Source organism: Anabrus simplex, chromosome 10 (assembly GCF_040414725.1).
Source record: "Anabrus simplex isolate iqAnaSimp1 chromosome 10, ASM4041472v1, whole genome shotgun sequence".
Taxonomy (NCBI): Eukaryota; Metazoa; Arthropoda; class Insecta; order Orthoptera; family Tettigoniidae; genus Anabrus; species Anabrus simplex.
In genome coordinates, this window is record NC_090274.1 from 41,542,019 (window position 1) to 41,569,642 (window position 27,624).

The 27,624-nt window shown below is 40.9% G+C and overlaps 1 protein-coding gene across 1 annotated transcript in view; it reads left to right on the forward strand.

Annotated features, from left to right (window-relative positions):
• Positions 1-903: 903 nt before the first annotated feature.
• Myo61F (Myosin 61F) overlaps positions 904-27,624 on the forward strand; it is a 366,041-nt gene continuing 339,320 nt past the window's right edge. The window contains exon 1 of the mRNA XM_067154699.2: positions 904-1,200. The gene's annotated coding sequence lies outside the window, so the exon portion shown is untranslated. The remainder of the gene's footprint in view (positions 1,201-27,624) is intronic.

Consider the following 27,624-nt stretch of genomic DNA (forward strand, 5'->3'; position numbering starts at 1 on the left):
TCGAACCTGCCTTAGGGCAGAATACACCCCTTCTGAGGATGACAGCTAATAGCGCTAATACGGAGAAGGACGTTAATAATAATAATAATAATAATAATAATAATAATAATAATAATAATAATAATAATAATAATAATAATAATAATCTGCTTACCCTCCAGGGTTGGCTTTTCCCTCGGACTCAGCGAGGGATCCCACCTCTACCGCCTCAAGGGCAGTGTGCAAGAGCTTCAGACTCTGGGTGGAGGGATACAACTGAGGAGGATGACCAGTACCTCGCCCAGGCTGCCTCACCTGCTATGCTGAACAGGGGGTTGGTGGGGGATGGGAAGACTGGAAGGGATAGACAAGGAAGAGGGAAGGAAGCGGCCGTGGCCTTAAGTTAGGTACCATCCCGGCATTTGCCTGGAGGAGAAGCGGGAAACCACGGAAAACCACTTCCAGGATGGCTGAGGTGCGAATCGAACCCACCTCTACTCAGTTGACCTCCCGAGGCTGAGTGGACCTCGTTCCAGCCCTCGTACCACTTTTCAAATTTCGTGGCAGAGCCGGGAATCGAACCCGGGCCTCCGGGGGTGGCAGCTAATCACACTAACCACTACACCACAGAGACGGAAATAATAATAATAATAATAATAATAATAATAATAATAATAATAATAATAATAATAATAATAATAATAATAATAATAATAATAATAATAATAATTTAGGTTTGTGTTGTTTTTGCTGTCTAAAGATATACTATTTTCAATTCAAACATTTTCTCATCAGGTTGCATTCGAACACACTTTACTTGCGAAACTAGGGTCTCTGCTTAAATGTTGGCAGTGTGTTCGCTGTTGGCTCGCCTGCAGTTGGGTGCTAAGCTCACATGAACAGATTGTGGCTGGCCGGCGCGGGAAGTGGGCAGACAGGTTTTTGAAGAGAAGCCCGCGCGCTGTTAGAGACGGCACATGACTCACTCGTGGTAGGATCTCCTTGTAGGATACATACCTGCCGGTGTGTCTGGATTGTTCGTTCGTGGAGTGCAACCGTCGTCGTGTGGAAACAAAGCATGTGTGAATGTTGTGTGCCCCGTTTTTAGTGGTGTTAATGAGTGAAACTGGAACGAATGTCACCTGCAGCAGGAAGTGACGGAATTGGAATAGAATCTGCGACAACACAACAAAAGGACCGGCTTTCTGACAGTTTGTGAAGGTAAGATACACATAAAGAAATCCGTTATATATTGTGCAAGCATGCTTGCCATTCATCAAGTGAAGTTAACAAAGGGATTTTTTCTGCTTAGAGTATTTTACAGATAACCTTCGTACTTCTTCATTTACTATCATTTGTTGAGTGAATAATTATGTTCAAGCGAATTATCTTTCTTGAGCATTGCAATCAGGGTGAAAAGCCGCTGTCAGCATGTCCCATTCATATTTTTTCGTGTAATTTATTTGAATTTAGTGAAGTTAACAAAGATTTTTTTCTGCTTAGTGGTTTATGTATTTCAAATCATTTAGCGTGTGAATGAATGATAATGGTCTACAGAAAGTTCGTCTTAAGTATTTTGATCAAGGTGCAAAGATGGTGTCATATTTAAATTTCTTTGTGGAGTGAATCTTGAACGAGTGAACGTTCTTCAGAAATTAAATAAGGGAAGTATTTAATTATCACAATATTAAAGAAAAAATGTTTATTTCAAAAAGAGACACAAGATTTAGGAAAAAAATTGTGTTTTATTCTGCAACAGCCCCTTGATAAAAATTATGCAATTTTTTGTGTGTAAAGTGTGATATAATATTTTGCTGCACTTTGTCAGTAAACAACGTAATGCACTGGAATTTCATCCTCCCTGGCGTATTCTAAAACATATATTGTAGATTTTACGAAATGATACTGAATCGTTGAATGTTTTGGAGTTCTGGGGATAAATCTTAACCTTACATTATCTCAGTGTACTTTTCTACAGTTTTTCCATGAATTAATAATACGAATATCGCTTTGATAGATATTTTAATAGTTACTGATACGTTTGTTGTGTTAATTGTTAACTAGCGACAAATTTCCAATGTGTTCCTATAAGGATTGTTCGCTTCTGCGATGTGTTGAAGTTATGAAACTTTTAGAAATTAGATATTTTAATTTCGAAGTTCCATTAGGCCTAAAGGGATTGGGAGACAGAAAAAGTCCAGATTTTGCCTTTTATAACCGCTGGCACGTAAAGCAATTCATCTGACGCACCCAGTTACGGTTTAACCTTAAGTTACTCTCGCTAGAAATACCGACACGGTTCATTTAATTTCACCGAATGATGTGTGTTGCATTTAAGTACTCATAAATGACAATCGTTGATCGGTAAGTCAATCTTTCAAACTTGAACAAAGGAAGCGAACTTTTAAACAAATACCCACACAATAAGATTGCATTTCAGGTGTCTTCTTACGTTACCGGTACTGTAGACTTTTTTTTTCTCTCTCTCTCTCTCTCTCTCTCTCTCTCTCTCTCCTTCACAATTATGTTGATTACTTTCACTACCTTTCAAAAACATCGCATTCCTGATATTTATTTTGTCATTAGCAACAGTTAACATTTTATTACATTTTTATGAATTACCGGTAGGTTATGTGGAGAGGTTAGGAACATATTTTACCGTGCGGTTAGGGGCGCGCGTCTGTGAGCTTGCATCCTGGAGATAGTGGATTCGAACCGCACTGTTCGTAGCCCTGAAATGGATTTCCGTTTCCTATTTTCACACCACGCAAATGCTGGGGCTGTACCTTAATTTAAGGCCACGGCTGCTTCCTTCCTATCCCCCATCGTCGCCATAAGACCTATCTGAGTCAGTGCGACGTAAAGCAAAAAAAACCAGAAGCAATAACAATGCCCCAGATGAGTGCGACAGGCTTCGGCACCCGGCACAATTCGTATCCTCGCCGCTATATGGGGCTTCCTTTATTCCATCCCTGAACCGGCCGAATGACTGGCAACAGGCTGTGGATTTTCATCTTCATTGCTAGTTTTACTTTCTTTTAAAAATAAATACCCACTACCACCATTACTTTAAAACTTTCTCACTAGGCCTTTCTTTGTGTTTACTAATATTTTTCCTTCTTTCTCTGCCACGTTTTCCGACAACTTGGTGGGGATGTGTTGTGATCCGTGGCAGATTTCCTTCCTGACGTCAGTCATGTATGGTTTTCTTTTTTTTTTCATAGTGTTGGCACTAACTCAGATGGATTTTCGGCGACGATGGCACAGGATTGTGAAAATGGTGTTAAAGTGACAAACCATGGACCACCGTCTTCATGACTGCCGATGGTGCGGTTCGAACCTACGATCTCCCGTACGCATGCCAACAGTTAAGCGGCGCACACCGCGCAGCTAGCTCGTTCAGTTTTGTGTGGTTTAATGTGTTGGGCCAATAATGTTGTTCTCCAGAACCCGTCGCGTTTACGTTTTTCCTTCACCTGTTACCTACGGCGTTGTTATTATTATTATTTAATAAGTTTACCGTCCACGGTTAGCTTTTCTCTCGGACTCAGCGAGGGATCCCAACTCTACCGTCTCAAGGACCGTGATGCATTTGTTCGGAGGATACGACTGCGGAGGAGGACCAGTACCTCGCCCAGGTGGCCAAACCTGATATGCTCTGCAGAGTCCTTGTGGGGGATGGGAAGAATGGAAGGAAGCGGCCGTGGCCGTAAGTTAGGAGTCATACCGGCATTTGCCTGGAGAAGTGAGAAACAACGGAAACTACTTCGAGGAATGCTGAGGCGGGAATCGAACACCCCTCTACTCAGTCGACCTCTCGAGGCTGAGTGGACCCCGTTCCAGTCTTCGTACCACTTTTTAAATTTCGTGGCAGAGCCGGGAATCGAGCCCGTGCCTCTGGGGGTGGTAGTTAATCACACTAACACCACAGACGGGGACTTCACGCGATATTAAAGGAGTTAAACCATACAGTTTATCATAATGTAAGAGAGCGAGTATCCAGCTGTCAGAAGAAGATGAAAGAACTCCATATGCCAACAGTTAGCTCATTTTCGTACGTAGCGCGAATCGAACAGGGCAGTCCCCCAGCTTGTAAATGAAGTACATTTGAATATATTACATTTCCTCAAGAAGTACTTATCCGATTTTCAAGATAATCCCGGTGCTGAATTTGTAATATTTGTAGGTTTAAGGCTAGATATAGAAAGCAGTGTAGTTTCATTGAAAAAAAAAAAGTACCATTATCTCGTAAGATATTGATGCCATGAAAAAATACTATAAGTCCGATTATGAGCCCCTATAACTGCAAGTGAAAACAGACTGTCAATATGTTTAACAGGGGAACCATCCTCTATTAACACTGACCAGAGTGAAAAATGAAGGTATTGGACAGTGAAAGACTGGCTAGGCCTCTCAATCCTGATACCGTCGGGGTCGGAAAAGAACAAGAGTTGACCAAGCGAGGATAGATGAAAGTGAGGAGCCTTGCACAAATGCACCGAGCTCGATAGTTGCAGTCGCTTAAGTGCGGCCAGTATTCGGGAGATAGTTGGTTCGAATCCCACTGTTGGCAGCCCTGAAGATGGTTTTCCGTGGTTTCCCATTTTCACCAGGCAAATGCTGGGGCTGTACCTTAATTAAGGCCACGGCCGCTTCCTTCCCACTCCTAGCCCTTTCCTGTCCCAACGCCTCCATAAGACCTACTGTGTCGGTGCGACGTAAAGCCAATAGCAATAAGGGGAAGCAGTGGCAGGACTCAATTTACGGACAATGCTAGAGTCTGCAAGATATTGTTATGCGTTGGTAATACGTTTACTGAAAATATAGTGAAATTTAGCGCGGTGGTATAGTTGTTCCCTAGGGTTTTCGTTTGTATAGTGCTATTCGTTTTGAAATTCTGATTACTGGAGTCCAGTATTAGACTGTTATTACGCTAGAATGTGGAAGTTCAGGTCAAGAAAAGAATTAGACCTGAAATCCACACATACGAAGAAATGTTAAAATTGATTAAATACGTAACGAAACACAGAAATTGCTGTGGAAAAAAAAAGACTGAAAATGTAACATAGACGCAGGTGTTGCACCTTGCTAGCTTGGGAAGTAGCTAAAAATTCTGTGGTAGCTGGAAAGGAAGCGTGATATACTTTATAACTACCGGTATATTCATAGATTACATTATAACAACTTATTTTTCGTATAGCATCATGCAGATATAGATTCATCTTGATTCTTACATTAGCATCCCCGATCGGAGCAAAGTCCCAAATAAGAGCGTTAACTGCCTCTCCAACTTCGGCATAGCTAAACTAGAGAATATTCTCCCAGATTACACATGAACGAAAGTCATAGTACAAGTTTTCAACAGAATTTCCAGATAAATGTACAAACTTTTTTCTTTTTTTAAATGTAATTTGTTCGGGGAGTCGACCTATAGAGATCTTTTGCCCCCTACTTGCACCATGTGATATGAAGCTGCCTGTAATTGGAATGGAGGAAGTGTAGTGTGTTGAATGTAAGTAAAGGAATGTTAAGGACGACACAAACACCCAGGCCAGTCCCCATTTAAAATTAAACCCCTCACCCAGCCGGGAATCGAACCCGGGGCCGTCGGGTGACAGGCGAACGCGTTGCCCCCTACACCGCGGGGTCGGACAATGTGCAAACTCCCGCATGAATTTAAATCTCACTTTTATCTGGCTGTCGTAGTACAGGCCCTTAAGGTAATAGACGAGGTTTAGCAGATAAAACGTAGAGCTACTAACTTTCATAAGAGCAAAAAGAAGAGGAGAATTGGGGACGTCATCATACTTCGTTACGTCAAACACGTTTATGGTAGATTGCGTCATGACCTGCTATGCACAATGGTTAAGATGTTTTCTTACCGCCGTTGAAAAAAGGAAAACAAAGGAATACATAACGGTTTTGATAATGTCGTAAGAAGAGACAGGACTGAAGCATAATACTCATTTTGCACGCAATTACTAACAAGTTCTATTTGTAGGAGAATTTCTGTATATTATGAAGAGGGAAATCAAATTTGGAAATGTGTTTTGCTATTTATCTTTTCTTTTACTAACTGGGCTACTTAAATGTTATAAACACACCATCTTAAGCAGCGAAATTGCGTTCATTAAACGAAAAATGTCAGGAGAGAAGATTTATTATTTACGCTATATGAGTTGCATAACGTGCTTGCGACGGAACACTGTAGCACGGTCAATGACTGACTCCTTGGTTGAATGTTCAGCGTTGAGGCCTTCGGCTTAGAGGATCCCGTGTTCGATTACCGGTCGGGTCGGGGATTTTAATCGCGTCTGATTAATTCTTTTAGCTTTGGGACTGGATATTTGTGTTTGTCCCAACACTTTCAATCAACCAATCACTACTGATCTGCAGTCGCCCAGGTGGCTGATTCCCTATCTGTTGTTTTCCTTGCCTTTTCTTAAATGAATGCAAAGACATTGGAAATTTATTGAACATCTCCCTTGGTAAGTTATTCCAGTCCCTAACTCCCCTTCCTATAAACGAATATTTGCCCCAATTTGTCCTCTTGAATTCCAACTTTATCTTCATATTGCGATCTTTCGTACTTTTAAAGACACTACTCAAACTTATTCGTCTACTAATGTCCTCCCACGCCATCTCTCCACTGACAGCTCGGAACAACTGTAAAGGAAAAGTCCTCTCAGTTGTAATTACTGCGTTGATGGGGTGAAAGTTCCCTTTGGGCTTCATTGTAAATACCTAGGTATTAATATAAGGAACGATCTTCATTGGGGTAATCGCATAAATATGATTGTAAATAAAGGGTACAGATCTCTGCACATCTCTCCTCTCCATATTTAGAAAACACACCACAGAAACACGCAGTAGTGGATACATCCCTGAAGATAGGGTTGGCGTCATAGTTCTAAACAAGTTGCTTTACGTCGCACCGACACAGATATATCTTATGGCGACGATGGGGCAGAAAATGGCTAGGAGTGAGAAGGAAGCGGCCGTGGCCATAATTAAGGTACAGTCTCAGCATTTGCCTGGTGTGAAAATGGGAAACCACGGAAAAACATCTTCAAGGCTGCCGACAGTGGGGTTCGAACCCATTATCTTCCGGATGCAAGCTCATAGCTGTGCGTTCATATCGCACGACCAACTCGCCCGGTGGTGGTATACAATACCGTAGTTAAAACCCATTCGTAGTACGCAAGAAAATATTTTACTTCTAGTTTGCAAAACTGCAGCTCACGTATCTGGGTGGTTTATCCGACAGTCGTAGTACATGCCCGAAATATTTTAAATACGAGGCCTAACTCATTCGTTTCAAGAGCGTGCAAAAATAATAATAATAATAATAATAATAATAATAAAATGGAGAAATTATCGATTTTAGTTTACAATTACCCGTGTATTGAATTCAGTGCTTCTTCGGACGATATTGCAGATTGATTAGAATGTATAGCATTAGCCTGTCTGGTGGCCATAATCTGCCACCGTGATTAGCCGGTTCGACTACCGTTGGTCGAAAAATTCATCAGGATTTTTAATAATAATGCTATTGTTTTTACATCCCAACTACGCCGAGGTGCCGGAATTTTATCCCACGGGATTTCTTCTACGTGTTGTGATAGTACATATATCACACCCCCGAATTATATGTAGAACTTAGAGATATTATTGTCAGTATTCGATTTATTATTATTATTATTATTATTATCATTATTATTATTAGTTTTGTCATTTATATTTATAAGCTGGAAGATATCCACATATGTAGGTATGAGTAATTTGTTTTGCACGAGTGGGAAAACATTGCTTTAATAACTCCGGTAATTCGAATGAGTCATATAGCTACCCCAGTGTCTGTTGTGATGTACTTGCGTCGGGAAGTTCGTATGAGTCATGTATATATCCCAGCCTGATGAGATGAGCTTGTTGTTGTATTAGGAAAGTTTGGTGATTCATGGAATATACCCCAGAGTTTGTTATTGTCTTGGGAGAAAGAAGTAGTTCAGGGCTTGGTCTTGACAAGAGGTTCACTCATGATTGGTGGGCAAGCACCAATCCAGACGTCTCATCTGAGAGGAGGGGGATGTTGATGTCTATAAAGGTTGATCATACGGCGGCAACCAGAGACATTGTAAGAAATATTGTGAGAGTGATTGTAAAGGAACGAGAAGGAACTACTACAACTACAAGCAGTAACACTGTATGAAGGAACGACCACTGACGCACTGTACGGGAAGGAAGTGGTGCTGATACACGGTACTGGAGTGACACGGCTGCAATGGACTTGACTTCAAACGTTCGTGGAGCGTAGTCTTGTTATGTTTGTGGAAAGTGGATGATTGTGGAGAGTGCTTGCGCATTAAGTATTGTAGCACTTGTGGCGGCCTAGCATTATATGTTGGTGAAAGCTATCTCAGACTTTCCATAAATTTATATGTTGAGGATCGGCAGACGTGTGTATATATCTTTACAACAAGTGTTAAAATATGTGAACACAGTAGTACAAGGTACAGTATCTGTGTGATGTGATAACTACCGATTATGAGAATCGGTAAGTCGAATTGATATAGAGACAGTGAAGGGTATTTATCTTCATACATGTACATTGTTCATCGGACCATCTACAAATGGTAGCTTAGTTCTCGCTTTCGTTTTCCCACGATTTTCATTATTGTTGTTGTAAATATGGAGTCTTCCAGCAATATTTTATGTGTGTATTATATGTATAATGTTGTATGTTGATGAGGTGCTCATGCACGGAATTTGTTAAGAATATAGTTAGCTATTTTAGAATCAGTGTTATTGATGAACCTAGGTGCAGTTCCTACCTAATTAGTCGTTTTCAGGAGGTTAGGTAAGGCCTGCAGCAGATGTACCAGTACGCAGCATTACGTACACGCCCTGGGATATAAAGTTTATCATGCTCTTATCTAAATTCGAGGGATCCATTCTGGTGAACTCTGGCGCCCATACTACGGATATTTTGGTTAATTATGCTTATTAATTTTATTAAGTTTTCGAGTAATTTTGTTTATATATATATTTTTATTCATGATTTTATTTATTATTATCATCAAAGGAGTTACAGTGTCATTAAATCTACTAACACGAGGCTGACGGATTTGAGCACCATCAGAATTTTGACCGGCAGGGTAGTAATTTCCAATTACGTCGCACGATCACAGATAGGTCTTATGGTGACGATGGGATAGGAAAAGCCTACGAATGGGAAGGAAACGGGCGTGGCCATAATTAAGGTACAGTCCCAGCATTTGCCTGGTATGGAAATGGGAAACCACGGAAAAACCATCTTCAAGGCTTCCAACATTGGGGTTCGAACCCATTATTTCTCGGATGCAAGCTCATAGCTGCGCGCTAGTACCGCACGACCAACTCGCCCGGTGGTATACAATTTCTAATCGCTAGATTGCATGCTATAAGCCTGAATTCAGTTCGAAATCTCTCTGCACTGTTCATATGGAGTGAGGGCATTTGACGCTGTTGATGGTGATTCGTTCGTTTGATGGAGACGTTAAAGCCTTGAGCAAGATCCTCGGTGCTTTGTTTTGAGTTAATCAGATATAGAGATTCACCCACAACGTAAATAATTCCCGTGCCTTAACACTACGACTTAATAGTAGATTTGAGCGGTACAGTGGCTTATTACTAGCTTGACATAATACAATTAGCGTGTTGAAACTCATAAGTCATATTATGTGAACCATAGCGGTGAAGGAGATGGCTGAGAACTTAAAATCGTGGGAAGAAACAGAAAATGTAAAACAGTGCAAAGTTATCAGCTATTGCAGTAATCTGGAGAAACTGCCATGATTCACCCCCTTCTAAGAAAGTTAAAGTGATTTATATAATACGGTCTTATCTCATGAGGGTCTTAACGCCACATCCTTGACCCTGTGTGTGTTTTCCAAGAATTTTATTTCTAGTTTGTTTCTCTGCTATCTTGATCTTAGTTACTCAGGAATAGCTCAACTGTTAGAAGTGCTACGCATTTGTTTGCAGAGGGCCTTGGCAAATTTTATTCACAAGTTAAGCGCCGTATACACATAGGAATATGGTTGTACGAACTTGGTTCACTTTTTGTTTCGCTACACACTTGTACATCCAGCACGGAGCTGAATAACTCAGCTCCACACTTGCCGTGAAAATGAGTTGCGGCAGCGTGCGTGGAATTGGGTTGTTTAGGAAAGAAGAGCAGTAGACCTACGTGGATTAAGGACTGGTAACGGGAAACAGACAAGAGGTTTCGTATTCATCTTTTAAACAAGGCAAGGGATATAAATGAAAATGTTCTGTGAATGCCCGATACGGGATGAATAGTAACTTGCTTAAAAATGGTTGCACCTTTAACCCTCTACTGCATGAATTATTTTTCGTTTCCGTTTGGTGAAGAAAATTTCCGTCTTTAATGTTCAACATACGCTCAGTGTTTTAGATATATCAGCAATTCTTAACTGGGCCTAAGAGCTTAACACTCGTATGTTATGTGGATTGCCATATTGGAATATATAAACGATTTTTCACGATTTTACGCTAAGCTTTTAACATTCAAAGACCGAATATTACTGCCTACTGGCCATGGGTACGTATTGCAAGGCGCAAGTATACTTGCACGATCGTAGGTCGGTAATGTCTTTGAGGTTGAGCCAGAGGTAATATGATGGGAAGGGCCACGTAAAATAAACGGTGGTTGGTTCGCGTGGATGTTGACAGGGTGGAAGGAGTATCTTTGGCTGTAGGGCTGTTTTGTTATATGTTATGTAAAAAGAAAAAGAAAAAAGAAAAAAAACAAGGCATCACTGGGATATGTGTTTAATTGACTGTACAGTTGAAGGTATGCCGTAAAACTACCTCTGTCTATAATATTTATCCATTTAAACAGGTGAAAAGTTGTTTGTTGCCTAATTGCAACAGTATGCAGTAGAGGGTTAATGACAAAGCAAAATACCCATATGAGAAGGCTACACTTCGGTACACCTGGCCAGAGACGTCGGTAGATGCAGAGTGGGTCTCGGTCCGTAAGTGGCCACGGCTGGTCCATGTTCCAACAGCTCTGCACTCTGACCGGCCGCCGATCAGAGGAGGGATGGCCACGGCTCTACTGTGGCTCTACGCCTCTGCATTCGGAAGACGGGACAGGGCTGGACCTCACGGCTGGCCCCAACTGTCGGCTGTCCTGAGAATGGTTTTCCGTGGTTTTCCATTATCCTGCTCTAAGGCGAATGCCGGGAGAGTTCACCACCCCACTCACCTTCTCAGAGCATCTCCTTCACCGTAACAAATCTCCCCGATTGAGAGACGTCGTTATCGTCTAAGAAGCCCGACTCCCCCTTCAGGGGAGGAATGACAACTTTTTTAGTAATAGTAGTGGCCAGAGAGAAGGAGTTACCCTTTAGGTAGCCCGCCCCTCCCCTTCTGGGAGGGTAATGAAATTTATTATAGTCGCCTCCAGTACTCGCCCCCCCCCCCCCCCCTCTCCCCGAGACGAACACGTTTAGACTTTGATTTTCCTCTTCTCTACAGAAACTTGTTTCAACGAAGTTACTCTTGTAGTTAAAACGCTGTCTCCCTGGGGGTTCTTCTCTTATTTCATTTTCACAAGGAAAGGGCACAAGCTGCCCAGGGCATTGCACAAGCGGTGTTGGTGGAAATGATAGGGCTTAGGCTATTATGAATATGTGTCAAATATTATGGACTAGGGGAAACGGAGGAAAGAAAAGATGTGAACTGCAATCTTAAATGTTTACAGTTGTTCCTGTGTGTAACCTGTGTCTCATTTTACTCTGACAGTTAGGACAACTCTGTAATTGTGCATTTCCGGACCCACGTTTTGTCATAACCTTCTTTTCTTCTCCCTGTAACAAGCCTGTGAAGATTTAATTCCTTCAGTTTTGCCTTTGAGTTAACAATAAGTTACCGGCAAACTTTCAGGACACTTTCCTCACACGTAAAAAAAGAGAACGTTTTGTATGGAGATGACTATATAAACGCTTTATTTCCACGTTGGGACTCATTTTCTTCAACTCTACATAGTACATTAATCATAGAAAATAAACAGGAACAGAACGCAACAACATACTACTTGAAACTTACATGCCTTTTTTTTACAATCTGCTTACGTCGCACCGACACAGGTCTCATGGCGAGGATGGGATAGGAATGGGAAGGAAACGCCCATTTCCTTAAGTAAGGTACAGCCCCAGCATTTGCCTGGTGTGAAATTGGGAATCCACGGAAAACCACATTCAGGGCTGCCGATAGTGGGGTTTGAAGTCACTATCTCCCGAATGCAAGCTTTTAACTGCGGGCCCTAACCGCACGGACCGGAAACTGTAACTTATTTTCTTTTCCTGCGTGTGAGGAATGCTTTAAAAAAAATTGTTTTACGTCGCACCGACGCAGATATGTCTCTAGCGACCGTGGGATAGGAAAGGGGTGGGGGTGGGGGTGGGAGGAAGCGGCCGTCGCCTGCTGCGGGGTTTGGTTCACTTAACTAACAGCTTGCATTCGGGAGATAGTGGATTTGAACCCCGCTGTTGGCAGCCTTGAAGATGGTTTTCGTGGTTTCCCCGTTTTCACACCAGCCAAATGCTGGGACTGTACCTTAATTATGGCCACGGCCGTTCCTCTCCTGTCCCATCAACCCCATCAGACCTACCTGTCTCGGTGCGGCATAAAGCTATCATTTTATTTAGATGATACCTGCATAGTAATGTTGATGTATGAGAAGTAATTTGTAAGGCAGTGGTCTCTGACGGCACGATAATCACAGACTGTACTTCTGTTTAGAAAACGGATTCTTATTGACCCCATTCCGTCCTTCAAGATCGTATCTTTTGAAATTAAGATTCTTATCGGTATTTTAAAAGAGATAAATTACATTGTGTCTGCTAGCTTTGTTCACGGTTTGTTTTTGGGCAGAAATCTCTATCGTTTGGTGAAACGAGATTTCTTACGACTCTGTTAGAAGACTCACAGTTGGCAGCTGCAATAGCAATAATAATAATAATAATCGGATTCTGGGGGACCGAGAACATCATGCGGGAATGTATCGGAGCTTCCCAAATCTCTTCGCCCAAAGGAAAAACATTTTATTGGCACTTTAAACATCAACACGCTTCGCAAAATTGGAAAGTTGAAGCACTTAACAGACACATTAGACCAACTCAACATCCAAATTCTGGCACTCCAAGAAACTAGGTACAGTGACGAAAATCATTTTGAATCAGGAAACTATAGAATTTATAAAGGTAAACCAGCTACCCTCCTCCCTAACAAAATATTACAATTTGGCACTGGTTTTGCAGTGAGAAAAAATATCACAAATTCGGTATTATACTTTGCATCTCCTTCTGAAAGAATTTCGCTAATGACAATCAAATCAGGAAACAAAGCTTATACACTAATCAATGCACATGCACCTACAAACAATTACAATCAAAAAGACCCACAGAAGGTAGATGACTTCTGGGAATTACTAGAAGAAACTACAGCCAAAGTTCCAAAACATCATGTCAAAATTCTGCTGGGGCACTTCAATGCACAAATTGGCAAAGAGAAGAAATTTAGGACCACTGTAGGACTTTACCCTGCTCACAAAAGAACCAATAAAAATGGAGAACGTTTAATTGGCTTCTGCGAGAATTTCGATCTGAAATTGATGTCAACCCATTTCCTGGCACTTCCACAAAAGAAAATGACATGGAGATCCCCGAACATGCATTTAGGAGAATTTCAACTAGACCATGTGGCTATTTCCAAGAAAAACCAAAAAGAAATTATGAACGTTAAAGTCAAAAAGGGAATTATTGACTCCGACCACCACCTATCTCTTGTTAAAGTAAAGTTTCAACCCAACAGGAAGAAAACCAAAACAATCAGAAACCCAAGAATCGACCCTGAATTTCTGAGACAGAACTCAGACAATTTCCTTGCGAATATCTGCAACGATGCTCCTTCAAACTGGCTAGAACTCAAGGACACACTCTTGAAAGCTTCACAAAACATCAGCAATCCCCCAAGGAAACGCAAACACAGGTGGTGGAATGACACCTGTGACAAGGCCATAGAAGTCAGAATTAGGTCCTGGCTAAACTGGAGTTCCCATAAAACTGATCAAAATCGTGATGAATTCTTCAAAACACAGAAACAAACCTCAAAAATCATCAGATCTGAAAAACGAAAATATGATCAAAACAGACTGGTAGAAATAGAAGAAGATTTCAAGAAAAACAATACACGGAACTTCTACAGAACATTCAGAGAAGAATTATCCAATTACCAGGCACCTAGTCTCTGTTTCAAACGTACAGATGGGACTTTAGAAACAAGTAATAAGGGAAATTGTGAACTCCTAGCAAACCATTTCATGGACCTTTTAAACTGTGAATCTCCAAAGGAACAATTCACCTTTGAAAAACCAACACCTAATCCAGATTCAGAACCCCCCACATTACAAGAAGTCAAACAAATAATCAGAGATTTAAAAGACAACAAAGCACCAGGAGAAGATGGAATAATCGCTGAAATGTTGAAAATTGGTGGTGACAAACTGGCCCAGAGTATTCAAAAAATCTTACAGGACATTTGGTTTTCTGAAGAAATTCCGGAGGATTGGAAATGTGCATTGATTCACCCACTTCACAAGAAAGGAGACAAATCAGATATTAATAACTACAGAGGAATTTCTCTCCTCTCACTCGTATATAAAATCTTCTCTAAAGCTCTACTTAATAGATTAGAGAAACAAACAGACCACCTGATCGGAGATTATCAGGCTGGATTCCGAAAAGGGAGATCCTGCGCAGAACAAATCCTAAACCTAAAAACCATACTACAGATTCGCAAAACCAAACAAACAGTAATCACCTTTGTTGACTTCAAAAAAGCGTATGATTCCATAGATCGGCAGACCCTGTTCAACATACTAGAGGAATTTCAAGTCGACAGGAAAACGAGGGAATTGATTAAACAAACTCTGACCAACACAACATCAAAAGTTAAGTTCTTGGGAGAAATTTCTGAACCGTTCGAAATCAGAACTGGCGTCCGACAGGGAGATGGACTATCCCCACTACTATTCAATTTAGTTTTGGAAAAAGTGATTCGTGAATGGAGAAAAGAAACTAAAGGTATAAACATTGGCAGACTTCTTAAAGACAAAATTCACCTTGACTGCTTAGCTTTCGCAGATGACCTTGCGATCCTTTCGAACAACAGACAAGAAGCAATCCAATCCATAGAAAAATTGAATGAAATAGCCGCAAAAACCGGACTTCAAATTTCATTTGAAAAGACGCAGTTTATGGAAGGAACTAAATCAAGATTCGACAATCAACCATTAATCACCAATTGTGGAATAATTTCCCAAGTAGACAAATTCAAGTATCTAGGTGAAATTATTCAGCCAGCAGGGTTAAATCAGGAAGCTAACAAAGAAAGAACTGCTAAACTGCAAAGGGCTTACAAAATCACATGGAACAGATACAACAAAAGATGTATATCAAAAAATGCAAAATTACGACACTACAATACAGTCATCAAACCAGAGGCACTTTATGCATCTGAAACACTGATCATTGGCGGCAGGTCACAAATGAAAAGCATTGAGAAACAAGAGAGGAAAATTCTCAGAAAAATCCTAGGACCAAAGTTCGAAAATGGAATTTGGATGAAAAAGAAACCACACGAAATTTTTCAATTCACAGAAAAAATCACAGATACCATCAGAAAGAGACGACTAAAATTCTACGGACACCTACACAGAATGGATAACAACAGGCTGACAAAGAAAATTCTAAATCTAGCTCTAACCCTGAAAATCCGCAACAATTGGTTAGCAGAAATACATGAAGATCTACAAGAAATGGGTATCGAGGACGAAACCATTCAATATAGAATGAAATTTAGAAGCTTAGTAAACAAACATAAATTTGCAGAGAAACCAACAAGAAAAAATACAGGCTGGACAGAAACACGCAGAAAGGAACACAGTGAAAAAATGAAGAGATATTGGGAAGAAAAGAAGAAGAAACATTGTGCAAAATAAGTTCAAACGCGCTCCACAGCTGGGCACAACGAATCAAAAAAAATAAATAATAATAATAATAATAATGAATGTAACATGTTTGCTACAATGAAGAAGTGTGGAACTTACCTTTACCACTTTGGTTCCTGCAATAGATGTACAGTACTTCTTGGATATGCGGATTTCATTAAGTTGTTTTCTTTCTATTCGTCATTCCAAAATGAATTAATGAGCGACAAGTCACGCTCAACCGAAGCGTTAGTTCCAGGAAGACTGAGAACGAATTCTAGTACAGTCGAAAACGCTGACATATCTGCATTGTTTCCAACAACTGTTCGTAAAAGATATGTATCCACTAATCTTCGACTGTCAACGTTTCATTCCCAAGTGAGGAAATTTCTATATACGTATAATAATTCATGCAAGAGACATGTTCATATGTATGTTGAATCCTCAGCCCTACGGCTGGTTGGATCCTCAACAGCTCCGCCATCAGCTGAAAAGGCGTACTAGGGAAATGAGGAGTGAGGTAGTTTCCCGCTGCTTTCCTCACAGAGCCAGAAGTTGCTGTTACATATCAGTCTGCCAATAATGGCATTGTAATTTTTTAACCTCCCATTGTATAAAACGAAAATTGGCAAATATATTCACTTTTGATTAAATCCGTGATATTCTGTTTATATATCCCGAAACGCTCTTCTGGGGTACCGAGGTGGATTACTAGGATCCTGCTGTCCGATCTGTGCCAGGTGAATGATGCAAAAAAAATTGCGTTCTTCAAGAAATTGGGAAGAAGTGGTAAGCTTTCCCCCTTTTGGATCCGTGTACGGTCTGTAAAATGGCTGCAAACGTAGGGGGCTTTGATAAGTGAATACTCTATAGTGACGTGGGGGGCAGGAAACCGTTACGTAGTTTTAATATTGAAGTACCGATACGGGTTCGCCCACTCACACGCCTTCATTGATATTTTCTCTTTAGTGCGGAGTTTTACTTTACCACGAGTGGCGCGAGGAATGCAGTGAATGGTTCACACGGTTCACTCCAAGTTGGACTAAATACAGCTAAATTTAAGAGTGCCCAGGTTGATGTACGTCCCATTTTTCTGCGGGGTTGGGTATGATGTAAGACGAATCTTTGTAGCGAGTCTTTACGATCGGATACCCTTCCTGACGTCAATCTTATCAGAGGAGTTAATGAGATGAAATTAATGACGCGATATTTGAAAGTAGGGAGGAAAAGAGTGAAACCAGCGAGCTCAGAAATAATTGGGACAGCCTGAAGAACGTTATTAGTTTTCTCTTAAAAAAGGACTATGTGTTTAATCATTATCTACGTTAAATGTACCAAATAGGACCTGTCAACCTAAGGCTGCGATCGGTTAGTTGTCATCCTTCTGTTTCAAAGATAGCAGAATCGATTCCGGACAAGATAAGGGGGATTTGAAACATCACAACTCCATGTCGTTGGCGGGATAAAAGTCTGATACCCCAAAATTAATTTAATTTTTGTTACTACCGAAAGGTCAGGCTCCATGGCTAAATGGTTAGCGTGCTGGCCTTTGGTCACAGGAGTTCCGGGTTCGATTCCCTTCAGGGTCGGGAATTTTAACCATCATTGGTTAATTTCCCTGGCATGGGGACTGGGTGTATGTGTTGTCTCCATCATTTCATCCTCATCACGACGCGCAGGTCGCCTACGGACGTCAAATCAAAAACCTGCACCTGGCGAGCCGAACCCGTCCTGGGATTTCTCGGCACTAAAAGCCATACGCCATTTCATTACTACTGAAAGGAAATTTAAAGAACACAAATATTATAATTTATTATTATCAATCTGTGGATCAGTGGTAAGATGTTGGCCTCCGGATTACAGGCTGGAGTAGTCGGATTTTTTGAAGAGTGAAAAATGTCTTTGATATACGAGCAGAGGAAAACAGAACTCTGAAATTGACTTGCAGACTGTCTGAATGGCATCGAATCAAAATATCTGTATGCGATAGCTGAGACCATGAGAGAGAGAGAGAGAGAGAGAGAGAGAGAGAGAGAGAGAGAGAGAAGGTTTATTGGTTGGGGTCTACTATGGACCATGTTAAGCAACATTTATTTCTGGTTCTGGTTCTTTTTTCGATCAGCCCAGTATTTCTTCATCCTTTAGGAATGGGATTTTTTACTTTCCTGCCACCAAGTGCTGCCTGTCCGTTTCCTATTCGTGTGATCTTGATTTATCGTTTGATTGATGGCCATCCTATAATAATCACTATTATATACTGCATCATGTGGTATGTTCTTTTCCTCCTTAACTTCTTTAAGCCAATTTATTAATAATTATTATTATTCTTGATTCGTTATGTCTAAAGGAGCGCATTTGAACTTACTAGCACTTTTTCTTCTCTTCGCAATATCTCATCTCGCTGTGTTCCTCTTCAGTCCACCCTGTATTTAGTATGGTGGGCTTTACAGAATATTTGTGTTTGTGAATTAAGGTTCTGAATTTTATTCTATCTCGAATGGTTTCATAAATGCCAATTTCATTTAGGTCTTAACAAATTTGTTTTTGCCAATTATTGTTATTTTTCATTGATAAGGACCCCCCTGTGGGTGTGGGATGCAGACGAATAATACACCCGCGGTGTCTCGTGTCTGTCCCATTATGTGAGAAACACCACGGGTCTGGGCGTTGCCTGTGATTAGTTCCACTATATGAGCTACACCGTGGGTCTGCGTTGCCTATGGTTAGTACCCACTATGTGAGGAACATCATAGGTCTGAGTTACATGCGCGTATTAGGCTACATTACCTGTGAGTAGTACCATAATGTGTGGAATACCGCGAGTCTACGCTACTTTTGATTAGCACCGCAACATGACAAATAGCATGGTTTTACTTTACTAACAATAAGTACCATTATGAGGGAGAGATGATCTGAGTTTTGGACCCCTTTAATCAACGAGCATCATCGATTCAGGATTGTCCTTTAGAAGAAGTCCCTTGGTCAGTAATACTATTGTTTTACGCTAGTTTCTGGGAATGTGGGGCATTGCGGGTCGGATCCACTCTTTGTTTTAAATTCATATCCACCCATTCATTCTTCGTCATCAAGTTTTAATTCTGGTCAGTGGAGGATTTTGCACTTTTAAATTGTCATTGCTTTCGTCTCATTTCGTACCATTAAGGGCTGACGAGATAGTTGTTACGCCCCTTCGAACAACAAGCATCATCATCATCATCATCATCATCATCATCATCATCATCTCATCATCATTGATAAGGTTAAGTTTAAAATTGTCTTTGTGAGCCTGTTATTATTCATTCCTTGTAAGGGACCATAACCCTGTAATCGCAGTTTGCTGATTGTATCTGTGATTTTTTCTGTAATTTGATAGATTTCATGTGATTTCTTTTTAATCCAAATTCCATTTTACCGAGCTCGATAGCTGCAGTCGCTTAAGTGCGGCCAGTATCCAGTAATCGGGAGATAGTGGGTTCGAGTCCCACTGTCGGCAGCCTTGAAGATGGTTTTCCGTGGTTTCCCATTTTCACACCAGGCAAATGCCGGGGCTGTACCATAATTAAGGCCACGGCCGCTTCCTTTCAACTCCTAGACCTTTCCTATCCCATCGTAACTTATTCGTCATTCCACGCCATCTCTCCGCTGACAGCTGGGAATATTCCGCTTAGTTAAGCTGTTCGTTTCCTTACACCCAAGTCTTCCCACGCCAACGTTCGCAACATTTTCTTAACACTACTCTTCTGTATACATACGACTAAAATGACAGAAAATATAACATTTAGCGGGCGGGGCATGTCTCCTATTTAAAGGCTGATAGAAACGAAGCCCTGACTGGCATAACCTACTTCATGAAAATCTACAGCCTATTTCCTGTCATTCGACCGGGTCGGGAATGGAATGAATGAAGCCCCCATCTAGCGGCGAGGATGGGAATTGTACCGGCTGCCGAAGCCTATCGCACTCATCTGGGGCAATGATTAATGAATGACAGATGAAATGAAATGATACTGGAGTGTGTTGCTGGAATGAAAGATGACAGGAAAAACCGGAGTACCGGAGAAAAACCTGCCCCGCCTCCGCTTTGTCCAGCACAAATCTCAAATGGAGTGACCGGTATTTGAACCACGGAACCCAACGATGAGAGGCTGGTGCGCTACCGCCTGAGCCACGGAGGCTTCATAACCTACTTTATATCGATGTAAATGCGTTCATGTAGCTTCGGTTCTATGAACTCGAACCTTTCGTTATTATCCACTGTAATATTGACGATAGTTATTTAAGCCGATGTGCTGTGAAATATCACCATCTGCACAAAAAGAACACTATCCACGAACCAATAACTGGCTCATGCAATGCTTCCATCATTGCATTTCGCCATGACCGACTTCTCTTACTTGTTCGACTCAAGTAGCACTAGAGAAAATAAATAAAATAGAATATTCATGCCTATTTCTCACGAAACCTAAACTAAAGTAATACCCAGAGTAGTGGCGACTCATGAACTTTAATGTGTCCGCGACGGACGTCAGTATTAGTTTTTGTTTTGTTTGAAAAAGGCATTGCCGGCTCGGTGGTGTAGGAATGGCGTATTTGCCTCTTACGCGGAGGCCTCGGGTTCGATTCCCGGCCAGGTCAGCTATTTTTGCCTGCATCTGAGGACTGGTTCGAGGTCCACTCCGCCTATGTAATTACAGTAGAGGAGCTATCTGACGGTGACATGGCAGCTCCGGTCTGGAAAGCCAAGAATAACGGCCGATAGGATTCGTCGTGCTGACCACACGATACCAAGTAATCTGCAGGCCTTCGGGCTGAACAGTGATCGCTTGGTGGGCATTGGCCCTTCAGGGTTATAGTGCCGTGGGGTTTGGTTTTAATAAGGATACCGTCAGCATTGTCCCGGATGTACGAAGCTTATCACATAACAGTTTTCTCTTTAAATGCCCCATTTAATTCGGTACTTCGTGGAGCACACAACCATCTCAGCATTAACGTAACCATGATCGACCGACCGCCGGGAAGGGGGTGCGGTGCGGTAGAGTTACAGTGTGTGGTGCATCCGTACATGATTGTTATTATAAAGAATTATGTTGATATTCATAATGCAGTACCGGTACAAAATCTTCCATTAAAATACAGTACCCACGAACCTACTACGCTGGCGGAGCAGGCGGAGAGGTGATACTCTTTATTAAGAGTCTCATCCTCTACCGACTGAGCTAGCCGGGCTGAGGTGATACTCCTACGTGGCGCGTCCCAGGTGGCGGATAGGGTGGTCCTAACAGGCTTGCCGGCGGACTTGAGGGAAATAAAATACCTCTCGCGGATCAAACACACAATCCCCTGTGGGTGGGGGTCGCAGACGAAGAATACGCCCACGGTATCCCCTGCCTGTCGTAAGAGGCGACTAAAAAGGGGCGACCAAGGGATGATAAAGTTAGAACCATGAGACTACTTGTGATTAGTACCACCACGCGGGGAACACCATGTACGCTTTTACTTGCGCGTAGTACCATTGTGTTAGGTACCAAATTGGTGTGTGATTAGTAGCGACAGTGTGTGTGTCATGATGATGGTCTTACAGTACTTGTGATTCGTATCCCTATATGAGCAACACCATGGGATGAACGACACCATGGTTCTGCCTTGCCTATGCTTAGTTCCCACTATGTGAGGAATACCACGAGCTAGTGCGGGTCCCTGTGGTTAGTACACTTACGTGAGGAACGCCATAGGTTTGCGTTGCCTGTAAATAGTGCCGCAGTGTACGAAACACCATAGGTCTGTGTTACATGTGCGCATTACACTACCTGTGAACATTACCATAATGTGTGGAATACCGCGAGTCTACTCTACTTTTTTTAGTACCACCAAATGACAGCTAGCATGGTTCTACTTTCCTAGCGGTAAGTACCATTATGAGGGGCCGATGACCTGGATTTTGGACCCGTTTCGATTACAAGCATAATTGATTCGGCATCGTGCTATAGGAACAGTTCTTTGGTCAGTAATACTATTGTTATGTGCAAGCTTCTGTGCATGTGAGGCATTGTGAGTCGGTTCCACTGATAGTTTTAAATTCATATCCCTCCATCCATTCATTTCGTCCTCACACTTTGAATTCTGGTCAGTGGAGGATTTTGAACTTTTAATTTATCACCACATTTCGTCTCATTTCGTACCATTAGGGGCCGATGACCTCGCTGTTAGGTCTCTTCAAACAACAAATATCGTCATCATCATCATCAAAATACAGAACAAGAGCAGTATGACCAAGGTCAATAGTTTACCAGCGAGTGGTATGTGCGGGTACAATCTAAAATCTAACAGATTCAAGAGAGTTGTTGGTTTTACAATTGTGTATCTGTAAATGTTTAAAAGAACCAACCCATTCAGTCGATTTTCACGTCTTTTGTCAGTTTTTATTATACTGTAACGAATAGAACAATTAATATCACTAGCGTAGTACGCCTGGTCCGCCGCAGCGCAGCGCTGGCTCCGACCTTGGCTTCAAGTTAGCACCAGCGCTTACGAGACTTTTAAACCCTTGCGATCTGTTGGACATCTTACACCGTAAGAGATCCTCTTAGGCGCTAATAAGTTCGACATCTCCACTTTATTGAGCCCAGTTATAATTTAGTAAGTCGTCTCCTATAACAGTCTAGTTTCGACAATGGTATCTTTGTCAGACACACATGGCAACATACATTCGAGATAAAATCATCTACAACTAGGCCTAAACACAAAAATTTTGGAACCGGTAAGCAAATATTACCAACCTGAAAATATAGTTATTACAATGTATCAACACACATGTACACATAATCAGTCACATATATTAATTAATCTAAGTTAATTGGAGAAAAATAAAATACACGGTATAGGTCAATACTTCAGGGATAGCAGTAAGACTGCATACGGGTCTCAACAAACTAGAGAACTGAGAACGAATAATAAATGAAGGTAAACAAGTATCACCCTCTCGTGACCTGAAATCAAATGATCAAATCTGTAGGGCAAATTTGTTCTTGAGGGAACTGGCTCCTAAGTATACGTGCTGATGGAATTCACTTGGTAATAAGAACAATAACACAGGTATTCCAGTGTTCTCCCCAGGACCTTTTTAATGCCGGTTTTATAGATCGCCCGGCTAACATAACCTAGAAATGTGCAAATTAAATCATATTAATACATATTGTGCTCTAAATTGAAACGTAAATACTCTGAAGGATAAATCTTCATTATTGTCACCATAAATATGTCTATTACATCGAATTTTAAATGTTTAGCTTGACTATCACGTGGTGTCGTGCGCGAGGGGTGTCTGTATTAGCGTGGAATCACATGCGAACATTCGATTCCGCATGTCGTTTGGCACTGCACAGTAACCGAATGGTTCCTGGTGTTACATGATTTTGAACGAACAGTAGAACACTAGAAGTTCAAATTCCTCCGTTATGTCTTGTTCCGGATAATAACACCAAAATAGTTGAATTCTGCAGTTAATGTTTACTTGTCTGATATTGTTAATGCCCTGAGGGGAATACATTTACTTTTTTTTTACTCAGTACACTGATAGGTCATTTTTAAATTAGTATGTATATATAGAGTTTTAATCATCCATTTCACATCATTTCATTTCATTTCTTTGTATCGCGGCTATAACGTATTCTGAACGAACCACATATTGGGTAAAGTATTTCAACATCATTCATATTAATAGCTTGCAGTAAATTTTCCAATAGCCGTTGTGAGGTGACCAGAGTCAGCAGGCTAATTTCAGCCCATTTCCAGGAAATGTACGTCATCAAGGTTACGAGAGACCTTACCCTCTCCACCTTCTGAAGACACAGTTGAAACATTATGAACGCCGACTTTTCGAAGTTCGCTACCTGACGCTTTGATTTCTCGGGAAAGTTTAGCCTATGTGAATGGACATAATGAAGCAACGTGATGGATTCACAGCAATACATAGGAGAAGGGATGAGACCTCGAATCTTACTGGACCATGTGATATGGCTGATGGAGGGAGACTTTTGAACCTATATACTTCGAAGACAAGAGCTGGAGAGGACATTCTTATTCTGTCTCTTAGACACAGACACTCTTGGAAGATACTCTTACTACGATTCTACGTCTGCACATCGGAGAAGATTTTAACTTAGTTCACTTCGCATCTGAGTATATACTACTCAAATGTTACTCTCATTGGGACCTGTTATCTCAGTGACGAGAGGTAGTCAACGGGAGACCGGTTTTGACTAGTATAGGGGAGGAGAGCTTTTATTATGAATTTAGTTAAGCTACTGTTCCGTAATACGGAAGAATACAACCCATGGTGGTTTTGCATTTAAAATTAGGACTCATTACGACTTTATGTAAGGAGTACAGTGGAAGTGTTAAAGGCAGGAAAAGCAGAAGTAGGACTGAAATCCAACAACAGATGACGCAGCCGGTACGAGAGATCTGTCATCAGTCATCAGCTTCCAGATAAGTCTACAAATGGTGAGCTAATGGCTTAAATTACTGCAACTCTACGCGTTACAATTCATGTTCTTAGAGTTCATTTCATTTAATTTTTCTTTTGCTTCCGTAAGTTCAGATTTCGTTAATACGCCGTTACGTCACGTTTTTCATCCTAATAAGTAGCTGTTTTAATTTGTAGTTTCTGAAATTATTATTAATGATCCTTAAATTCCAAGTTAGTGTACTTAATGATTTGTGTTCCGTCACCTCACCCCTGGGAGTTTTTTGAGTCTCACAACTATCGTTTTCAAGCCATAAGCTGGCGCCCATGGTATATTGTTTATGGAGAAACAACGAGATATAATTTATTTATATTAATATTAAAGTGACCCGCCACGTTATAATTTTGTCACACATTTGTGGGCCGAGTGGGTACGTCACGCCGTATTCAATAGGCTACATGTTATTGAGGGAGAAGAGATAACACTTCTTCTATTCGTTATGCTTATACTATCACTTCTACTATTCCTAAATGATGAATCGTTTAGTATTTTCTTTCTGTACAATCATTTTGATGTTTTCGGTTATCTTCGTCTACATTGTAAAAAAATGCAGGATCCTTGTGGTATTTCATTTGAAAGGTATATTATGCACTAGGCCATTTTGGTAAGAACTGGTAGTTGTAAATGATATTCTAAATTCTGCTCCGAAGAAATAATGGAGTTGTTCGAAGATTATGAGTAAGAGCGCAGTGTTCTTCCTCTCAGAAAAAAGAAAGACTGTCCTAAGGCAACATCAGCTGTTTATACGAATAGACACGCAACTGGTTACCAGCATATTGCGTAGTGCCAGCTGTCGCACCCGGCCATTCGTTGTAAGCAGTGCTGTCAGGAAGACTAAACATCGTATTAGAACTGTACCGTGCGCAGAAGCCCAAAGACCGTACTCTATACCAACAGACACGTTTTATAATCCCTGCCATGTAACGTTATTCATTAAGGGTACAACCTTCATCTTTCTCCCTTGTTAATACTGAAGGCAGTGATTTATAGTTATTTTCTAACTGTAGGATTCGATTCATTGTCGCTAACCATACAGTTCAGGAACCTCACTTGCCGATTTGACTTCTTACAGTTACTGTTAACCCTCAATCGGGAGCGCTCTTCCGACGAACACTCTCGGGCGCGCGTGGTCTCTTAGACCGCAGCGATTATTTTCATAATTTATTGTACGGCCTTGGAATCCAATAAAAATGTTGAAGTTTAATACTGTTGCATGTAGGTTGACTTTTATTTAGATAATATTTAAAACATTTTTACGTACTCAATTACCGCATTAGGAGAATAAAAACTTGTTGAAAATTGAGTTGATTTCCAAATAAATTTTGAAAGCTTTGAAAAAAACTTTCCGTTCTGTTTATTTTTTCTGGTTTATAAAATGGAAGCTGTTTGAACTAGATATATATTTATCCTCCCCTTCATCCATTGTCACTGTCATATTTTTGGCATGAGTAATCATAAATTAAAACACCGTGTTTTTAGAAATATTGTATTTCTAATGATTCTAATTTTACAGCATAACAACCACCTTTGTGAAAAACATGCATAAGAAAATTATACATTATTTTACGTATATTTGAGTTCATATTCAAGTTCAGTTTTGTGAACACACTGAAGAATTATTGTCATTGTTTTAACCAAATATTGTTATAGTCGACGATCTTTTGTACAATATCGTCTGGAAATAATAGCTCCCAGATTTCAATTGGAGTTTTTTTAACATTCCTGGCTAATCCTTTAGGCCCTGGAAGGCGTGTTACAATATTATGACATGGTCCACGACCAGTCCTTGCGAATGTTGGGTGCACACTCCATTCTGTCTCACCGTGCTTGCCTGTGAAATTCAGTTCAGAAACATCAGTACCGCATCCGTCATCACCTGATAGCTCACTATCTGTATCATCGTCACTAACCTGAAGATTGTCAGTTTCACCTTCATCACTTTGTGGCTGCTGCCTCATCAACTTCTTCCAGTAGGCATCCTACTGCTTTGTCTCTGCCTTTCACAAATGCAATTATTCTTTCACTTTCTTCCTTTTCAACACACTCTATCAATAATTGGATCCTTTCCACTCCAGCAGGATCCATATTGAGATGTATATGCACACGAAACTAGTAAAACACAGCCGGGCGCGTACTGGTCACAATGACCGAGGCACAAGTTACACTAACGGGCGCACCGGTGTAAAAGACCGCAGACTGACTCGGCCATCAACCTCCCTATCTACAGGGCGACTGAGGAGGGGCCACCCTATCAGGTGACTAGATGATCCCTTGGGGGAGATAGTCTGGAGGAGGGGAGACATAGCTGACCTTCAGACGGATTACTTGTCCAAAACTTTTAGAGGTCGGTCGTTTAGATCTCTACGCGCCCGATTAAGGGTTAATCTTGCAGGTTGGGACTATGTAGTCATGATTTTTTCATGACTTGCGAGATTATACATACGGTACTGATTCGTATTGCCAGTGCCGTATTGCGAAAATCACTAGTGTTACATTTGTGGAATGACTAAAACATATTTTCTTTTCCTGTAGGATTGTAAATCTGTTTGGGTAATATTAGGTAAGTAGAATTGTGGCATTTTCGAATAATGCATTTCTAGAACGTGGTTGATGTTAAATGACGAACGCAGCATTTTATTAATACGGTTTTATTTCGTCCATTTTGTATGTTTAGAATTCAACTATGATGTATAAAAAGCAAGAAAAATCTGCAAGAACTCTATCAAGATCAGTTCAGTTGAAATGGAAGGAAATTTCTTCATCGACCTAGCCTAACTGAACCTTGTCTTGTCAGGACTTTGGTACGGTTTGCAAACTTGGCCTTTGTGTATTATTATTGACTTACGGCATATGTACATATAATACATTTGCTTGTGTGTATTATTACAGCGTGGTTTCTCTTCAGTCCGACAATTAAGAGCAATTTTCAAGAAGGGAACTGAATTATTTACACAAGGCAAACACCGAAGAATACGCTTAAAGTAATGCGTACCGTGTATCAAAATCAAGGCAGAAATATCTATATATTAAATTTTTTTATGAAAACTAAAGTCAGTCAGTCCG